Here is a 19,125-nt window from a genome sequence, read left to right on the forward strand (position 1 = left end):
GCAGTTTCAGGAGGTGAACGTGGGTTCAGAACAAATGCTGCTGACCCAGCTGTGGAATTCCCATAGCCTTTTGTAGCCACTCCAAGAGAAGTTTCTTAACTTATCAAGAGATGATCTAAAATGGGATTGAGGCAAAGGAAGAAGGAGGCGGCAGTGCAATTTTGCAAAATCGCCAAAAAACTTGGGGAGGAAACATTTCCCTGATAAACACTCATGGAGGAATAAGGAACTAAGTGCATGCTGGGGGGACTCCAGTGATTCTACAACCGTTATTCCTACTCCTCATCGTTATTCATCAGTCTGTGCTTTTAAATTTCAATTTATTACCTTCTGATGAACGTATCTTTTTCTTTTAAGAATATAAATAGTGATCAGCCCCCAGTACAAGAAAGATGCAGAGCTGTTGGATTGGGTCCAGAGGAGAGTCCCGAAAATGATCGGAGGGCTGGAGCACCTCTCCTATGAAGAAAGGTTGAGAGAACTGAGCTTGTTTAGCTTGGAGAAGAAAAGGCTGCAGGGAGACCTCGTTGTGGCCTTCCTGTACTTGAAGGGAGCATATAAACAGGAGGGGGAATGGCTGTTTACAAGGGTGGATGGTGATAGGACAAGTGGGAATGGTCTTAAACTAAGACAGGAGAGGGTTAGGTTGGATATTAGGAGGAAGTTTTTTACCCAGAGGGTGGTGAGGCACTGGAACAGGTTGCCCAAGGAGGCTGTGGATGCCCCATCCCTGCAGGCATTCAAGGCCAGGCTGGATGTGGCTCTGGGCAGCCTGGGCTGCTGGTTGGCGACCTGCACATAGCAGGGTGTTGGAAACAGATGATCATTGTGCTCCTTTTCAACCCAGGCCATTCTATGATGACTTCAAATTCATTTCACACAGACTCTAAGATACTGAATGGTGGCAGTTCAGAGTTACTCTCTGAAGATGTGCTGTGATGTGAGTGACACTTCAGCTCTTTCAGAGGCAGCAGCAGACCTGCTCCCGCCTCCATCAGTGATCAGATAATACCAGATTACATCGCCTTGTTTGCCTCATCACTTTATTGCCAACCATTCATTACTCAGAGACTCATTACTGTGGGCACTGCTAAGGGACCTCATATTCACAGACAGGAGAGAAACAAAAGCCTTTGTATGGAGCAAAAAAATGCCTTCCTTTCCGTTATTAAAAATAATGCGTCCTAAATTCTTCATCATACTTCTTTATTGTAGCAGAGACTATTATGAAGAACTGTCTTTATTACACAGCCTGGAACACAGCAATCAGCTGTATTAGTAACTCTTATATACAGCAGACACCAATGCCACTCACTGATTCACTTTGTGGGCGAATTGTACATAGAGGAAGCATTCACTCCTTTGAGTCGTTTCATTTTCTTGCAATAAATAGAAATACAAATTGGCACGCCAAGTATCTAAATTGACAGAGCACCTGTAGTAGCCTCTGTTTCATTAATATTTAATTCCCAAATATTTTTAAATTTTAAACACAAGTTATTTGATTTCTAATGAACAATTAGGTATTAATCGGACTCAAGGTAGTTAAACAAATCTATTCAATGCAGCTGTGTTGTTCACAGCCCTGATCAGCAGTACTTGGTTGTATCTTTTGTATCTTCAGTACTGCATCATTCGCAGAACACTGTTACAGTTTTAAAGCATCCTAAAGAGTTAAATGAGGATAAATAAAGGGAGATGAAGTTATGATCTCTTACACACATACAGCCATTTAATATTGCCTTAGCTTCCCAGAAGCTGTATTAACCAAGATGCGAGGAGAGAGGTTCTCTCATTAGTCCTGCTGGAGGTAGGAACAGCTCCATGCCTTTTCCTGCACAACATTTCTAACATTTTCCTCAGGAAGCAGATCTAAACGTTTTGTTTTTTAACCTCTCTGCAAAACGCTCGTATTGCTCTTGATTAATCTCTGCCTTGGACCAGCAGAAGCATCTCTCTGACCCTCACAAATCCCCTGTCACCTCACTTGCAGCCATCCCTCTTTGCAGAGCATTTTTCTGGCTCATTGCTTCAGCCAAATGACTGCTCGCAGCCCTCCACCGGCTGCTGTGCCCTATTGCTTCAAACACAAACTACTACAGAAATGTTGGACTCTGCCTCTGCTCTGATACCAACACATCCCCAGTTGCTGCTGTGTCATACCTCCCAGTGTCAAGCTGCATTTGTGCCACTTTCAGTGGATGGAAAGAACTTCCCTCTACAATCTGAGCAGACATTTCACCTCCAAACCCTTACTGGAGGGTCACCTCTGTTTTGCATCTGTTTGAGACACAAACCCACAGTGTTTAAGGAATTGGTGGAGCAAGATGCTCACAAGCCTCGCTGTAACCTTGTATTTCTCCCAGTTTTTGAGAGCCTCCCATGTTTTCCCAGCGAGTTCTCTGGCATCACAATCACCCTTTCAGCTCTCATTAAACGCCCATCCCAATGAGCTGAGACGCCTGGCTGGGGCTGCAGCACAGATGGGGCCACAATTTGCAGCTTGGCAGCCTCACCAAAATAAATAGATCATTTTGGACCATAACAGTTTAATGTCTTCCCTTCGTATTTTCATGGCCCCATTCAGGTCTTACAATAGAGGTCAGGTATAGGTGAGAAAAAAAAAAAAAAGTGGTATATGCAAAGCAGGAGCAAGACTTCAAAATATCCATGGTTTTTCAGTTGTGTTTAGCAAATTACCTTCTCCATACAGCCCAGGCTGGGCCAGCCCATGCTGCTCAGGGCAATACCCCAGTGAGTCTTGAAGCCACCAAGGAGGGCAGAGCCTCTGCAGAACCTGTCCCTCTGCTGCTGGCAAAGCAGCACATCCAGCTCCTTACTATTTTTGGATCTATTAGATAATTACTGGATAAAAGAATAGCATTACATTAATGCTACCTTTACTTTTCAGTTCTCACTATAGTTTAAAACCAGCAATGATTGTTTTTTTTTCCAAATAAAATAATGAAAACACTCGTGGCAACGCAAAGCATCAGTGTAAGCCCAGGGCCACATTCCACACACTCATCTGCTAGCAGCTATTGCCTCTTGCTGTACCTTTCCTTTGGGTCTGCTTTAGTCAAAAGATCTTCAAAACCATCCTGGATGAAATCTGGACTCCAGTGGGGCTGATGGAAACATCCCCCAACAGCAGCTAGGAGGCACAGATCCAGTCTTATCTTTGCTTAGCCATGCAAATTGCCAAGGCTCCCCAAGGTGGTGTGCAGGTTTGGATTGCTTTGTCATCTGCATTAACTCTGCCTCATAGTGACAGAAACTCACAGCCACAGTAATCCGTCAACCTGAAACAATGAGCAACATGAAATAATTTCATTGTGTAGTATGTTGGGATTCACTTTTTTTTTTGGCCATAGCATCCTTTCCCATATTTAAACTCACAAAGGGCCTTCTTCACTTGTCAGTGGTTTGTCGCCTGATTTTCTAAGACTTTCACGACCTTCTTAAGATGACTCGAAATGGAAAAGCAACCAGAAGATGGCAAAATTTTCTCTGTTGCTACCACAGGGGGTTTCTGGAGAGCTCACACCATCAGCAGGCCTCTGGTCAATTAAAACCTAAAAACAGGTCAACGAGGTTGGCTGCTACAATTATGCACTGAGATTCAGGAAAACATGAGAGTAATTGAAAGGAGAATGCAAATGCTATTCCTATCTTTAATTTTTAGGTGTCTGCATTTTAGATTTTCTTTTTATCATAATAAAAATACAGTGCATGAAAATTTATTCTGAGAGTTTAAAGGCAGAGGGATCTGTTCAGATGCAAAAACTGCATCACTTTCTAAGATGTTACTTAAAGAAAAATCTAAGCAAAAAAAAAAAAGGAAAAAAAAAGGGATCTATATCAGTCTTGAAAACTTCATCTCAATTTCCTTGTAGGAACTGTACATATTGTCTGCTCTTGTAACCAGTATTTAATTAAGCAGTTTTCCTTGCTGCACAGTCACTGCGGCTGTTGGTATTGAGCAGGTCCTTCCAAAAGAAGCAATCATAAACTCCTAGATGGGTTTACTCAGCTGTGGCACTTCTAAGCTGATTTAAGCAGTCTGTCAAAACTGAGTGAAATTAATTAATTCACTGGAGAGCTTCGCCTTCTCCGAACTTAAGGAAAAAGTGACGCAAACCTGCTGAAATTTATCCCCTCTCTAATACAGAGGGGCAGATCACTGCCGGCAACCAAGGACAACCTTATGGCTATCACAGGGGAAAGAACGTCCTCCATCCTCAGCAGAGGTTCCTGCATTTCAGCCTGGCTCGGAGAGCTCAAGCTGTGCGGCCACCAAACTGCTCAGGGCTGCCAAGAACACTGTGAGCACAGCATAAGAGACATCCATAGCTGGATCGTGTCCGTGCCCAAATGCCTGAGATGCTGAAGCGGACAATTGCCTTCTGCTTCTTACTAAGGCTTTTTTAGGTTTTAAGTGCTTTGCTGATAGCTTGGTACACAATTATGGGTGGATTAGAGAAAGCAGTAATAGGGTATTTTTCCTCTAATCTTCTCTCAATTCTTAATGTTAATTAAAGGACTTTTACCTATTAATTATACAATAAACATGAACCACTACTTAAAAATGAACATTTTAGTTTAATACCTCCTTAGCATTGCTTTCTCCAGGATTTTCCCCCACCATGAGAACAGGAGACAGACCCAACAGACAGCACAGCCAGCGAGTGGCACACACCACAGGGAGGGGAGGATGACCTCATCCCACTCAGAGCTGTAGCACCCATCTCCTCAAGCTGGTTTTCCCTTACCACCTTTATCAAAACACAGACAAAACCAAAAAAAGTACTATCAAACCTACAGAGTAATCCAGCCATTCCAGCCAGAACGCGAGAAGTGAGACACAGAATTATTTTTCCAGCTAAGTGATGAAGACACACAAGGTCAGGATGCACAGGGCTCTGAGCACCTTGCTGAGCTATGGGTGTCCCTTCTCACTGCAAAGCAGTCAGACCACATGGCCTGTAAAGGTCTCTTCCAACTCAAACTCTTCTATGTTTCTATTTATTATGGACTCAGTCCTTATTATTATTTGCCACCTTAATTATGGAAAAACCCACAATAGGATTTAGATCCCAAAAGACATAGAAAATGGAAGTAGATAAGGTAACCAAAGAATCACTGAGGATGAAAAAGACCTCTAGATAAGAGGAGAAGGACAGAAGTAGCAAAGTATACCATTTGTTAGAGTAGCTTATATAAGTCTGTAACGACACAGAAACGCAATCTATAGAATCACAAAATAGATGAGGCTGGAAGAGACAAGAGCTTCATAGTAAATCAAAACAAAAATACTTCATAATACTTCGTTTCTCTCCAGTTCCAGTTTACCCACTCATATTTCTGTTTCACCAACCACATTCATCCAAGAGGTTGCCTCATTTTAGATGTAAAACACAATCCCAATTGCACGCCGAGGATCAAAGTGTGCTGACTCCCAGCATGTTGGAACAAACCCAGGACGAGGAAAGAGATCAAAATCTGAAATTTCTCAGCGTTGCCTTACAGAGGTGAGATGCTATTACAGAAGTTATGAGCTCTGATTTGCCTTTATCTTGTGCTGTATGTCAAGCTTCTTCTCCCGATAACAGTATCTCAAGTATTTGGACTACTGAAGTTATCTAAAAGTCATAATAGTTTTCTCCACAGGGAGCACATAATGTGCTGCTTTTTTCTCCTACATGTTCCCTCTTTGTTGATACCTCTTCATCCATCTCTGCAGTTTCATGCCAGCTCCACCTCCAATAACCTCATTCTGTACATCTTAATTTTTAAAGGCACCTATCTTTGTCCACTAGATTACCTCTGTCTGCAGCATGACATCATTTCACTGTAAGACTCCCAGAAAGTCATCTACTATTGACTGTTTGCCATCCAAGCACCTGTTGCACGTTCCCATCTCAGGGAATCTGCATTTTGCTTTGCTTCTCCTATACTCACCCATCTCCCCCTTGTACGCTGACAATCCTTTTCTAATTACTTTATTTACATGTGTTCCTTTTCCACTCAGTGCTCCCATCTTCACATTACCTCAGTCACAGATCCACCACCTTTAAACATACGTGTGAGGATTTGGGATTTTTGCCCATCTGTGGATGTAAATGAGGTGGCAGGATGTGTTACCCAATTTGTGTACACAGAGGCCTTTTTAATTTAACATCCCTAATACCAAAGAGCCAACTGTTGTGATTTCAGTTAAATACCAAATTAAACAAGGACACTTTGCCAGTTTTGAAGGACAACGTGAGAAATTAAAGTGCCCAGAACTACCTGTGCTTATTCTACATAGCGTGAGGCCATTGGGTTCAGGTGAGAGGCTGAGATGAGGTCTAATGCCACAGCCCCACAATGTGGTTTACCTTTGGTTGGCATCTCCCAGTGTTCCCACAGCACAGCATGAAATCACACTGCACTGGCCAAAATGCAAAGGCTCCTGGGAAGGCCTTCCATCAAGATAACTAAGTTCCCATGAGCAAGCAGTGAGTTAATCTGGCAGCTGGTCCCAAACCTTGCAGGTGTGCCACCTGCATCAAGCAGCAGCTCAGCAGCAGCCATGGGAGCATGCTCTCACTGCAAGGCTGTGCTACCAGAGCCCCATTTAAAAGCTACTGAGCAGCTACGTGCCTGAAATGTGATTTCAAAGCTCAGGCAATCTGCATGCATTCAGCCTTGATTTATCTCCAGGTCACTGCAAATTAATTAGGGCAGGGAGCCCTCGCCTCACCTTCCCAGCAGCTGCGGGACACAGGTGCCCACGTTACAACCGCTTTGTCCTCTGTATGCACCCAACTCCTCCTGCCCACAGCAGCTGTCCTCGTTGCTGGGTCAGGGCTTTGGGGCAAGTTGTGCATTGCTTCTGAGAAATGCCTCCATTGTAGCTCTTGCATTAATGCAGTTAATCTCCAGATGATGGTCACCACCCACTCTCCCTTGTACTCTCTCTCTTATTTACAACCCAGAGGGAGCAGGAAATACCTCAGTTCCTTCTGTCTTTCTTGCACCTCTGGAGTGGCAGCTGAGCAGTAGCATTTCCTAAGCAGTTTCCCGGACAAAACTGCTTTCTGGATTCTCCAGATCCACTTCCAAGTCTCCCCACTTTCAAACATGAGGCTGTCTGGAAGGGGAGCATTAGTCCAGGGGCAAAGTGCCTTCTGCAGAGGGAAGAAACCTGCAGTGCAAGATCATAAGGACTACTTAGCTTTAAATTCCTAGGAATGGTTCTCAGGATTGAAAGACAGAGAGGAATTTAGGCAAGAAAAGATGAGGGGTTTGCCTGGCACTGAGGGCACCGTCCTGACAGTGTTCCCTTCCTGAAGTTCCCTTCCCTCCTGCTCTCCTGGTGATTCGCATAGCAGTTCCCCCAATAGGAGAGTAGCCAGAAAAGCCTCAGAGAATACAGAACAACCTTCCACATTGGAAGGATGAAAACCTTAATATCCAGCACTGCTAAAACAGAGAGAACAATCCTCTAAGGGAGAGAAGAAAACAAAAATAAAACAACAACAAAAAGAAAGAAGAGCAAAAAGATCAACCCTGGTATAGGCAGCACTCCTGCATGCTGGCAAGCTGCTATCAGAGCTCTCTGCTGCCTCTAATTACACCTCTCCATTAATCACAACAACCAGCAGCTGTGCTCTGAAGACTATTTTTTTTTTCTTGTCTTTTTTAAAGGAATTATTTCTCTAAACACTCTGAAAAACATAAGGGGAAAAAGAATTAAAAAAAAAAACAACAAACCAACAAAACAAACCAACGCAAAACCAAAACCCAACGAAAAAGAAAGAAATACAAAGAGGGCACAGCTAATGTTGAAATGAGATCAGCCCTCACACATCTGCACTCTGGGTTGTTCTCGAATGTCAAAATAAAGGCTGTGAGTCTGAGCTTAATAATTTCCCTGGAGCGCCGTTGTCCTGCGGAGATGGTTTGCTCTCAGCTCTCAGCTGCTGCCAAGGGAGAGGTGAGGGAAGTGAACCGCTTTATTTATTGAGTTGGTTGTAACAATTTAAACTAAGCTCGGTGTCGCTGGCTGCTGCTTTCAGGTTGGTCTTGGAATCGGGAGGTTTTCCTCCAGATCTGCATAGCAGAGCCTCTCTGCTTCTATAGGGCAGTTTTGTCCCAGCTTCAAATGCATCTTCTAACCTGAGAAAGGATTACTCCATCTTTGATACCACGATTAAAATGGATCAGGAAGGGGGAAGCAGTAATTGATCCTTTCACCACTGTGCTGATCTGCTGAAAGCACTGGCTTATGCCCATGAGCAAAACCAGTGAATCACAGGGATCAATAAACAGCAGTGATGGTGCACCCGCTGCAGGCAGCACTGCCAGACCTGTGCTAGCAATTACAGAAACTGAGCTGGCTTTATAACTGCTTCAAAAATTGCCCCTATGCAAAAACTGATGTGTCCTTCAGATTACCAACAGGGTACACTTGTGGGCTCCCTCCTGCCTTCCTACCCCTGCTGTTTGGGAAATGCTTCCAAGTTTGTGCTATGCTCCTTTTTGTTTTACCCAAACAGGTATTAAGGTAGCTGTTCTTAAATGTAGCAAGTTGGGAGTGCTGTGTATAGAGTGCTTGTAAGTGAATAAATGATTCAACTTTTTGCTTTCTGATGCTGCAGGCGGGCAATTAAATGTGATTTAACTTCATGATTCAGTAGCTCGGAAGCTCACAACATAGAGAACAACAACTACAAACGATCTGGTGAATAATAAAGAGACTAGGGCACAGATCACTATAGATTTTATGCCTCCAATTGCACTTAAAAGAAATGCCTACAAGAGAAGATACTGTGGTCTTCTTAGCTGTCACCTAGTGGCAAGTGTTATTAAGCCTAAGGGGAAAGGCAGGTAGAGGAGGCTTTGCATTACACTTGGGTATGCCGTGCTTTGGAGGCTGAGAACACCCCCAGAATTCTTTATTCTGCATGTTCCAAACTTCAAACCAGTTTAGAAGGGAATGGTGTTAATAATGTAGAAGTGTTGATTCTAAGGCAGGACAGAGAGAGACAGATCATCATCTTCATGCTGAGAACAGATTTGGGTGTCAATACTTAAATCCTTTCACGTGAGTCAATACCAAATACTTGGAACTACCATTCTGTTGATTAACATAAATGCCAAGTATTTCATTAAAAAAAAAAATCCCAGCGTCCCAAATCTTCGGTAAACCCAAACTCCCCTGACTATAGCTCTGAATATTTGGTAAACATCAGTTCCCCTGATTGCAGCCCCAAATCTTTGGTAGACCCCAGCTCCTCTGGCTGCAGCCCAGGGTATTGTTAGTTAAAACTCAACTTTTAATTTTGAATTGGTTATTTTGACAGGAAAAAAATCCCAAGCAAGTTACTGCTATATTTTTTGACTGAAACTGGATTCTTAATTTACTTAATTTACTGTTCAAACCACCGCAGACTTCTCAAAGCTTAGTCTTTTTTTTTTCCCCCCTATTTGCTGTTGACCCCATAAATTATATCTGCTCTTCCTCTGTGCAGGAATTTTATCTGTTGATTTACAACAAAACAAAAACTTGATTCAGGGTCTATCAAATCAAAAAGGAAAATCCATTCATCTGATAATCCTCTCCTTTTATACTTTATCATCCTTCTTATAACTTTCATTTATTTACCCCAAAATAAGCCACTTGGGAAAAATTAAAGCCTTCAGTCTGTGTAGCATCAGCAGGGCACGAGGCATTTTGTTGGCCAAGAATCATTCATTCTCCCTGAACCTCAGTTCTAAAGCGCCTTCCTTCTGAAGTAATGTTACATTTTGCCCAAACAGCTTATTTCTCATTTACATCTTTATTGTATAAATGGCTGATTTCCTATTTCTGCACGTGAAAATCTCACACAAAGTTCCCAAATACTAGCATGGATGATTTCACCCTCAAATTTAAGGTTCCTGGTGAACATTTTTACCTTTGGAACACTCCTGGAGATGCATTCTCTTGATTTGTCCCAAGACAGAAGATTATGTGCTACTAATAGAGTATTAATAATAGGGCAACATTAAATGCTGTTTAAAGCCTCCTTCAAATTGGTATTGACTGCATTGAAATGGGACTATGTAGATATTCCCGTGACAGGAAATATGTATGAATATTGTATTTTCATCAGAGGGAGAATTATCAAACGGATACAGAAACCTCTGGAAATCATTATTATATTTCCCTTAGTGGACTTGCCTTTCTATACAAAGAAAATAAAAATAGAAGAGTTGCTGTATTAACAACAAAAAATGGCTTCTAAGTAATTATCAGCTATCACCACGTGTTGGAATACCATTTAGTTCCATAGTTGCTTCAATCAATACACTATTTATTTTCAAATAACCACGCACTAAGGATCGCTTGGACATCTATCCCATAAATACCCATTACCTCATTATCGACTCTTTCTAGGCACTGCTGCATTATTAACATTTCACCAAAACAAGCAATCACACAGTAAACACTGGGAATTTAGAGCAGTAAGCAATTCAAATTACTCGTATATAGAAACTCCTCCCAAAAATATTATTTTGGGACCATCAGTTATTTCAATGGTCTCAGCACCAGGAGTTACTTTTCTGTGTCATTCTCTACAGATTGGTAATTTCAACCAGCAAGCAAGGGAAGTGGAAGAAATAAACTATTTGTGTCAGGGATTGCACACAACACAGTTAAATGGTATGTTTTGTCAAAGGATCTCAATCCTTTGCACATACATAAGAATGCTGAATTTCAGTTCCAAGAAAACTACTGGTTTAATCCTTTTAATCCAATTCCTACAGTTGCTCAGTAGCCTAGAAATAAAACAGCCATCCAACCAGACCCTGGGAATAGCCTGGCTCCCTCTCCCCACTTACAGCAGTGAAGCACTGCGAGCTGTGCTCCTCCTCTTCACGCACCTCCCGCAGGGAAATTACCCTCCTACAGTATGGTGGGATGAGTGATGGCTCTCTCATAAAAGATGATCTGCTCAGGGGCAACACTGAAGGCTGCAGTGGCAAATTGCCAAGAGCTGGAGGGCCACAGCTAATTTGCATGTAAATTTACATCCGTTTTAAAGCCATAAAGAAGCACAGCCACAGTACTTGAGAATCTCTTGATAGGTTTTAAAGCACAAGGTGATCACCAGCGATGAAAACCCTTGTGACCAGCTTTCACATCCTCTCTGCTGCATTTGGGCCTTGCCCTGCACCCCCCAAATCTCCTGCTGTATTTCCAGATCTCACAGTTGTGCTCTTTCCATCAGTAACCCTCCCTACTCAGATAGATATGTTGAAGTGTGCTGTCTCATTAAGCCTGAAGACTCAAGCCTCTGCTTCAAGCTCTGCCCTCCTACACTACTTTACATCATTAAGGAATATTGCTCAGCTGATCCAATAAATCCACATATCAGCCAGTACAATTAAATCTAACACAGAGGTAAAAATGAGAGCTCATGGAAGGATCATTGGTGCCACATTCCTGCAGTTCTTGAACACCTTCAGGGATGGGAACTCCAGCACTCCCTGGACAGCCTGTGCCAATGCCTCAATGCTATTTTGAGAATAAATTGTTTGTAATGCACAAACCGAACCTCCTCTGGTGCAACTTAAGGCCATCACCTCTTGCCTTATTGCTGTTACCTGGGAGCAGAGGCCAACCTCCACCTCCCTACAGTTTCCTTTCAGAGGTTGTAGAGAGCAATGAGGTCTCCTCTGAGCCTCCTCTTCTCCATATGGAATCATCCCAAGTTCCCTCAGCTGCTCCACACAGCTATGCAACATCACTGTATCAGAAAAGGTTTTTGTTAAATTTAAATGACATGAATGAGGAAGAATGTTACCATGTTGGCCAACTCAACTGCATGATAATTATAACATCTTATGTTCCTTGAAAAGTACACACAGAAAAGTTAGAAATGGATTTACTTATGAATCCTAAGTCATTCTATTTCACACTAAGAAAACACTGAGAGATGAATTGTGGAATGCCTTGAAGTGAGAATGTAAATCCCAACGCTGTCATTCTTTTTCTCCAAGGAGTTATTAAGTGAAAGATCCAAAATAAAACGTCAGGCTGTTGTGCTTTTAGGATTTTACCTCTCCGTCTGATGTAAACTCTGTGACTTCCAAATCTCAAAACAATGTTCTGAACTTGTCAGCCATTAGCAATGATACCGAACGAGACTCTCAGATAACCCCTTCACAGAATATATAGTGATTAAGTTAATTTGAGTGATTCATCTCCACTGCAGCCCGTTAGACTTACACATTACAATCATTTGCATAGCAATAAAAATCTCCGCGCATCTGCACAGGACAGTTTTATAAAGATAATTCTAACCTCAGTGATGTCTGTTCTGATTTGTTTCCTTGGAAGTTTCTTTTGAATGGTCCTCCTTTGCCAGGTGCTTATCCCAATAAAACAAATAGCAGCTCCTACAGAGGAGTATCCACTTCTGCAATGCAACAAATGAGTCACTTATCAACTGCATTATGGTCACGGCTGTGAAGAGCTCTCCCAGCTGAGGCATTGGGGTGAGTTTTACTTATGTGGCATTACTGCAGTTGGTGTATGGCCAAGGTATTAACATTAGCACTCCGCTTTCACTCATGCTTGCACACAAACACATGGAACAGCCACAGATACCCTAGTGAGCCCAGTTCCAGTAACCGTGTCAGCCCACATTAACCCAGCATTTAAGCTTTAATCTTGCCTTCATTGAAGTAGATTGCTAAACTTGCCCCAACTTTAAGAAGGTACAAGATCAGATCCTTCCATCTGAAATAAATCAAAGAGAAAGGCTGTGCCAAGTGAATCGTTGTCAAACCTGTGTTCTCAGGCAGACCACGTTCCCTGTGCACGGCCCGGCCACAGCGGGCGGCGATACCACAGGGCTGTGCAACCTGCGGGCTCCCCTGGCCCCTGCAATTAATGACTAATTGAAATTACTTCTCCCGAACTGACCTCGAGCCATATGGATTAAAACAGATTTCTGAATGCTAATTATGCTACATCATTTTCCCAATTATTTTTAAAATTGGATTATTTACCGGGAGATGGGGTGCTTGAAGCAGCTGCTAATGAGCAAATCATGCATAAACACTTGTTTGTTACGTCGGTGATTAAACAAAATAAGGTTGCAGGCCTGATGTCCCATCTAAATAAACAAGAGAAACCAAAAAGATTCTGAGAGAAGCATCAGCTGAAGGCTGTGAGAGCTGTGGTGCTCCATCCATGGAGGTGCCTATCGCCATACATGGGCCTTGGGCAGCTTGAGCAAGGGTTGGGGCTGGGAGCTGTGAGGTCCCTCCAAGTCATCCATTCCATGATTCAATGATTCCACGGTAATGCAGGTAGCTTCAAAAGCCATGTTAAAGCAAGGAGAATGTTTTAGAGTATTGTAGCAGGTATCTCTCTCGCTGAAATGGATCTAGCATTGGTTCTACCAGATTTTCCAATCCAATTCTAGCATTGAATTGGATCTACCAGATAAAGAGCTGAAGGAGACTGAAAAAAACAATGTTTGAAAGGAAGGCAAAGAACAGAGGCAGGAACAGAGCAAGGAAGCAGAGGAGCACCGGAAGTGCACAGAGAGGTGCTTCAGCCAGCAGATACGTGCAAACAGGCCATGCTGCATTACTACCTTCTGCCTGGCTCTAGGTGCTCAGGACAACCAGGACACATTGCCGTGAACAGGCTGAAAAAACATGTTTTTCCCTCCTTTTTCTCTCATTTTATAATAGTGGCTAATGGCACTGCTGGGTTATTGGGCATTTCAGGGTATTTTCTCAAGAAATGGCTGTGTTCCCTAAGTGACCAAGGAGCTCATAATCTGTTTACAAAAGTTGCTGAGCATCTTAAGAGCGTAAATCTGGTTGAGTACCAGAGGGACTTCAGAATTGCATTTTTCTGAACACTTACCTCAGCTCTCTGATCTAATCAAGAATAACACAGAAATTTAATTGCTACAAATGGTCTACGTATCTGAGGAGCTAAAAGTCTTTAGATTTTCAGCTGGAAGATAATAAAATCTAGTTACAGTCCCTTTGAACGTTTCTGAACAAACAGTTTTGCTGTGCTTCAAGAGCAGCACAGGGCAATATTACAGACTGGTTTCCAACTCCTACGCTGGTCGATAGATCTGTCTGCCTGCCTGCCTACCTGCCTTCAAGCAGCTGGCATAATGCATGGAGGGATGCATAGCTGTTGGGTCCTGGAGATTATTATTATATCATTTCACAGCCTATTCAGAGCTGTGTGTTTTTCTCATGGGATTAGGACAGTTACTAGTTGGAAAAACAACAACAAAAAAAGCAATGAGCTGTAGATGCAGCACGTAAAGAATGAGGTTCCTTCAGCATTTGTTCCAAAACTCCTTATTTAATCAGTACAAAATCTACAAATAGAAAATAATACTCTTTTCTCAATAATACTGAATGTGTATAACAAGATGTGCTTAGCTTTAAGGCAAATTTTTGGAGTATCCTTCACAATCGCGAAAGTTTGAGCTCATCGTGTCATTTGATAGAAGTTGTTCCTCTTTCAAGCACAGAAATAGTAATAAATAACAACAAAAACTTCCTACTTTTTATCTCTAGTGTCTGAATTTATAATGCCTGTCAGTTGTATTCAGTCCTCCCTGCCATCTCCATTTTTTATACTTCCCAAAATTTTTTTAAAAAAATCTTATAATTACTGAAAGAATCCTTCCTGATGTAACAATTTGGTTATAACTTTCAAACTTGATTCATTTTCTATTCTGATACAAAAAAAAAAGTATATTGAGATCAAAATTATAATGCACTTTACGTAGCAATAATCAGTGCCTCTCAGTCAACCTCCTATTTACATTTTAAACTCTTTCCTCTGGTGAGCCTTAAAGACAAAACTTCCATAGCAACAAAAATAAGAACCACCTCTACCTTGCAATGAATGCTAACGAAGCCACAAATGGAGAAAGGAATAATGGTGCCAGATTATTTATTTCTAAGTTATTTGACTCAGGTGTAGTTAACCTCAACAAAAATAAATAAATCCAGAGTTTTCCTTCAGCTGAGCCATAAATGAAACCTTAAATAGAACACCCTGCTGACTGCCCTGCACAAAGCAGGCTCGCTGTTTCCAGCAGAGCGCAATGGTAAAGAGCTATTCTTGTGCCATGGGTTTTGTGTATGTGCTGTTTTAAACTTATTTGTTTTTTCAAACTGGGATACCAAGTACATTTCCCTCCTGATGGAACCCTGACCACACTGAATTACTTGTGTGAGTTGTTATGCTCCTCACTCACATGGATGACTGTAATCCTAAAGAAAGCCTACATATTTTCTTGCTTGTCGCTGCCTAATTGCATTGACACAGAGGTATCCTTGAGTTTTATTGAAGGGATAATCTGGGGTCGTGCTGGTACAGCTCCCCAGCTCATACATTTTCCCATAGGATTTAGTTTTACTTACTGTAACAATCAGAAAGATCAACACAACGGAAAGGCAATACAAGATCTATAATAACAGAGGGACTAGCACAACAGAAAGGTGTTATAAGAGAAGGAAAAAGGACTGCTCACCCATCTCTGAAGATCTAGGCTTATAGGGAAGAACTCCACAAAGAAGAGATATCCAGAAAAAAAAATCCTTCCCCAGCGGCAGTCAGCCCTTAAATGAGGTCTAAGAGGTGCAGCCAGGCTCCACCCCTTCTGGTCACACAGCTGAATTGCCCTCACCTGTGCTCCCAGGGCTGAACGGGTTCTTTCCCCAGGTGCTCAATCAGTGGTTCAGACCAGGAGTCAACAGTTACCACACGCTTATTCTGGTGGTTTTCATGAAGCTTACTCCTGAGAAATCCTTCCAAAATTAGGAACCGAGGAGTGGCATAGCATTCAGCAAAATACTTTGTATAAACTTAGAGTTGTCTGCATTTCTTTCTTTTTCTCCTTCCTTCACTGCAGTATTTCCCTGCTTTGTTTCTTGTATACTCCTTGCATTGCATGCTAAATAATTGTATATGGAAACACTATAAATGTATTTTATCATACACTGTACTTGGTAACTTTGCCTTTCTGATAGGTCCTAAAAAATTCCAGTTTGAAGCGTCCTTGGCTTCTGAAGCTTTTAAAAGAGGAAAATACACAGAAAAAGCATTGCTACCTGCAGTTACTTCCTGGCAGGCAACCTCTCTGCCCCTCGTCCACTCACTGTTGAATTGGAAGCTGGCAGGACAGGGCCAAGCAGAGCTGCAGCTGTGGGAGCACTTAACAGGGTCTAGCTAGGCAGAGACTTTTATTCATAGAATCATAGAATCTTTAAGGCTGGAAAAGACCACTAAGATCCTCAAGCCCACCCCTATCACGCCCACTGACCACAGCCCTCAGTGGGAAATCTCCCAGCTCTGGAACACATCCAGGGATGGTGACCCCCCCCACTTCCCTGGGCATTTGTAACTTGAAGTTGCCAATTCTTATTTTTTGCATGTTTGTTTGTCTATATTTGCTCCTTGGAGGCTCATGTAAGGCATGTAAAAGGGAAAAGCTAGGAAGCAAGAAGGGCAGAATGATCCCAGAGGGTAACATTGATTACTCAATCAGCAGACAAAGGAAGAGTGGCTGATGTCTCCTACCTAGACTTCTACAAGCCTTTTCTGTGGCCCAGAGCAACCTTCCTGTCCCACAGTAGAAGCCATGTTCTGTCATTTGGACCTCTGGGAAAGCTTCCATGTCTTCCAGCCAGCAGCCCTTTTCTTTGAGACCACAGTGCAAAGAACACAAGCTCCAGGCACATGGTTGTGTTAACCACCACCTGCCTGCCTTATGCAGACCCGTGCACAGACGGACTGACATCCTCATCAGCCATCACACTGACCAATACTAACAGGAATGACTTCCTTAATAGATGGATTGTACAAAGAAAGCTTCTCAGCCTGTAGATGGCAAAGCGTTATCGAAATACTCCAGCTTGGCATCATTCAAGGTCAGGAGATGGGCTCTGAGCACCTGATGGTCCCTGTTCAATGCGGGGGAGTAGGACCAGATGGCCTTTAAAGGTCCCTTCCAACTCAAACTGTTCTGTGATTCTATGATCCCCCGCACAGCAGCTGATCATGGGGTCACCTTCATCTACCAAAGGAAAAACATCCTCCCACATGAGGCCAACAACTTCCCACTTGGAAGATGCAGAAATGGAGCCAGGAGAGATGTTCTCATTAAATCCCACTGCTCTGTGCAGCAAAAATTGTTCCTTATTTATTCCTGACATAATCCCTGAACTGAAGCTTCCCATTAACCTAATAGCAAAGTGTGAACACGTTAGACAGCTTGGCCCACACAGACAGCACTGATCTCATTACAGGCATGAAGTTTGATTTGCAAACAATTTACACTGACAGACTGAGTGGATAGTATTGGTCTTTTAAATCTCACTTGTGCTGCTGTACTTCAGTGATGCTACAGTGCTACTACAATCATCTTTTTAAAAGTTGTTTACGAAAAGACTCTCATCCTAATTTAGCCTGATCTGGTGGTTGGCCGCCCTGCTTGTAGCAGGGGGTTGGAACTGAATGGTTTTTAAGGTCCCCTCCAACCTAAGCTGTTCTATGGCTCTATGATTTTTACTTAGAATTCATTTTTTTTTCCATGACAATTTAATTGTGGGTTATGGTGATTTTAATCTAATTAGCCAAGGATCTTCCAATAATCCCAAAAGTCAGCAGCAGGCACCCCAAGAGACCAAGTTCCTTCTTGCATTGCTTTGCTTGTAACTTCATCATTTAGAATTCTTGTGTTTACAAATCCAGATTTACCTTATACACTGTCATCGCCATTACATTATGCTCTTTAATGTGTAAACAGAGCATACTTCAAAGTGCATGTATCATTATTAATAGTTAATAGGAAGAATGGAAATGCAAGCCCCACAACACAGTCTCGCAGCCAGGACACCTCTCACTGTGCTCTATGGGAAAGGCATTCACTCCACTTAGTTACCTTCCTGAGATGAGATGACTCTTGCAGAGACACAAAAACAAACCCTTATTTTTGCACTTACTGGATATGTAATCTTCAAATAAGGAGTATCAGGATGAAAACAAGTAAAAGAAATGTCCTGGAGCATTTTCACACTCTCCCACTAAGGACAGCAGTTTTGCTTGATTAAAGGTTACAGGATTCGACTCCAAATAAGCAGTTAGCTGTGAAAATGGATGCATGAGGCATTTCTTCTTCTCTCCCCTGAGCTAACTCTGCCACAAAATGAAGCTGGGATATTGATGACTTCAAAGGAACTGTAAAAACTAAATAACAAGGCATGATCAGCCAACAGACTTAAATGCTCTGTGACAGAGAGAAACTGTTAGTGGGCAATTGGAGCCCATAATATTTTCCTACCAGGCGTAATGGAGCTAGTCGGGCTGTGTACACACAGCACCCAGTGCAGCAGTACAGGAGAGCTGAAATGCTATTTATTCATGTTCGTGTTCATACAGTTTTATTTGTAACCTAGCTTGGTGCAGGTGCTGGCTGCAGGCAGGGGATCAGAGTGAACTTTTGGCCCTGGAACCTTCGAGTTAGAGCAGCAACAACTTGAAGCCCTGCTGGGAACAGAGCCCCTGGTGTGGGGCAATATGCCAACATTTGTTTAAATTACGCTTTGGAGACTGAATTTTCCTGTGTACTGCATGCAAGCACTCATTTCTATTCAGTGAATACTCCAAATGAGGGTGCTGTCTGTTGTCTGGTTGGGACTCAAGCAGAAGTCTTTGATCAAAGGACAAATGGCTTTATATCTAGTGATTCCCTAATCATTCGCTTGAAAAGGTTTAACTCCACCAGTAGTCTTCAGTGATGGGATATTTGTTTAGCTGTCTATGATGCTCTCTTCACTTTAATTATATGCTATTTTTTTCCTACTTAATTAAGACTATCTTCAAAGAGACACTTTTATAAACAAATTAGGGTTATCTGGCTCAGAGTTTATACCTGAGTGCTGTTTGATCAATACAATTGATTGAAGAGATCTAAAACCATCTCTGGGATATTTTCTGTTCCAGAACCATTGGGATGCCTTGGTTATGCAGAGGCTGACACACAACAACATCCTGCACTGTCATCCAGGCACTCCTTAAAATGGGAACAAAGAGCA

General features: G+C 42.4%; 1 long non-coding RNA gene across 1 annotated transcript; it reads right to left on the minus strand.

Annotated features, from left to right (window-relative positions):
• Positions 1-979: 979 nt before the first annotated feature.
• LOC109368878 lies at positions 980-15,611 on the minus strand. Its single transcript, XR_002117323.1, has 3 exons — positions 15,561-15,611; positions 3,400-3,575; positions 980-3,302 (listed from the first exon to the last, which is right to left on the minus strand). It is a non-coding gene; the product is annotated as an uncharacterized LOC109368878 (long non-coding RNA).
• Between the last annotated feature and the right edge of the window lie 3,514 nt (positions 15,612-19,125).

The sequence above is a fragment of the Meleagris gallopavo genome, chromosome 8 (genome assembly GCF_000146605.3).
Source record: "Meleagris gallopavo isolate NT-WF06-2002-E0010 breed Aviagen turkey brand Nicholas breeding stock chromosome 8, Turkey_5.1, whole genome shotgun sequence".
Lineage (NCBI taxonomy): Eukaryota > Metazoa > Chordata > Aves > Galliformes > Phasianidae > Meleagris > Meleagris gallopavo.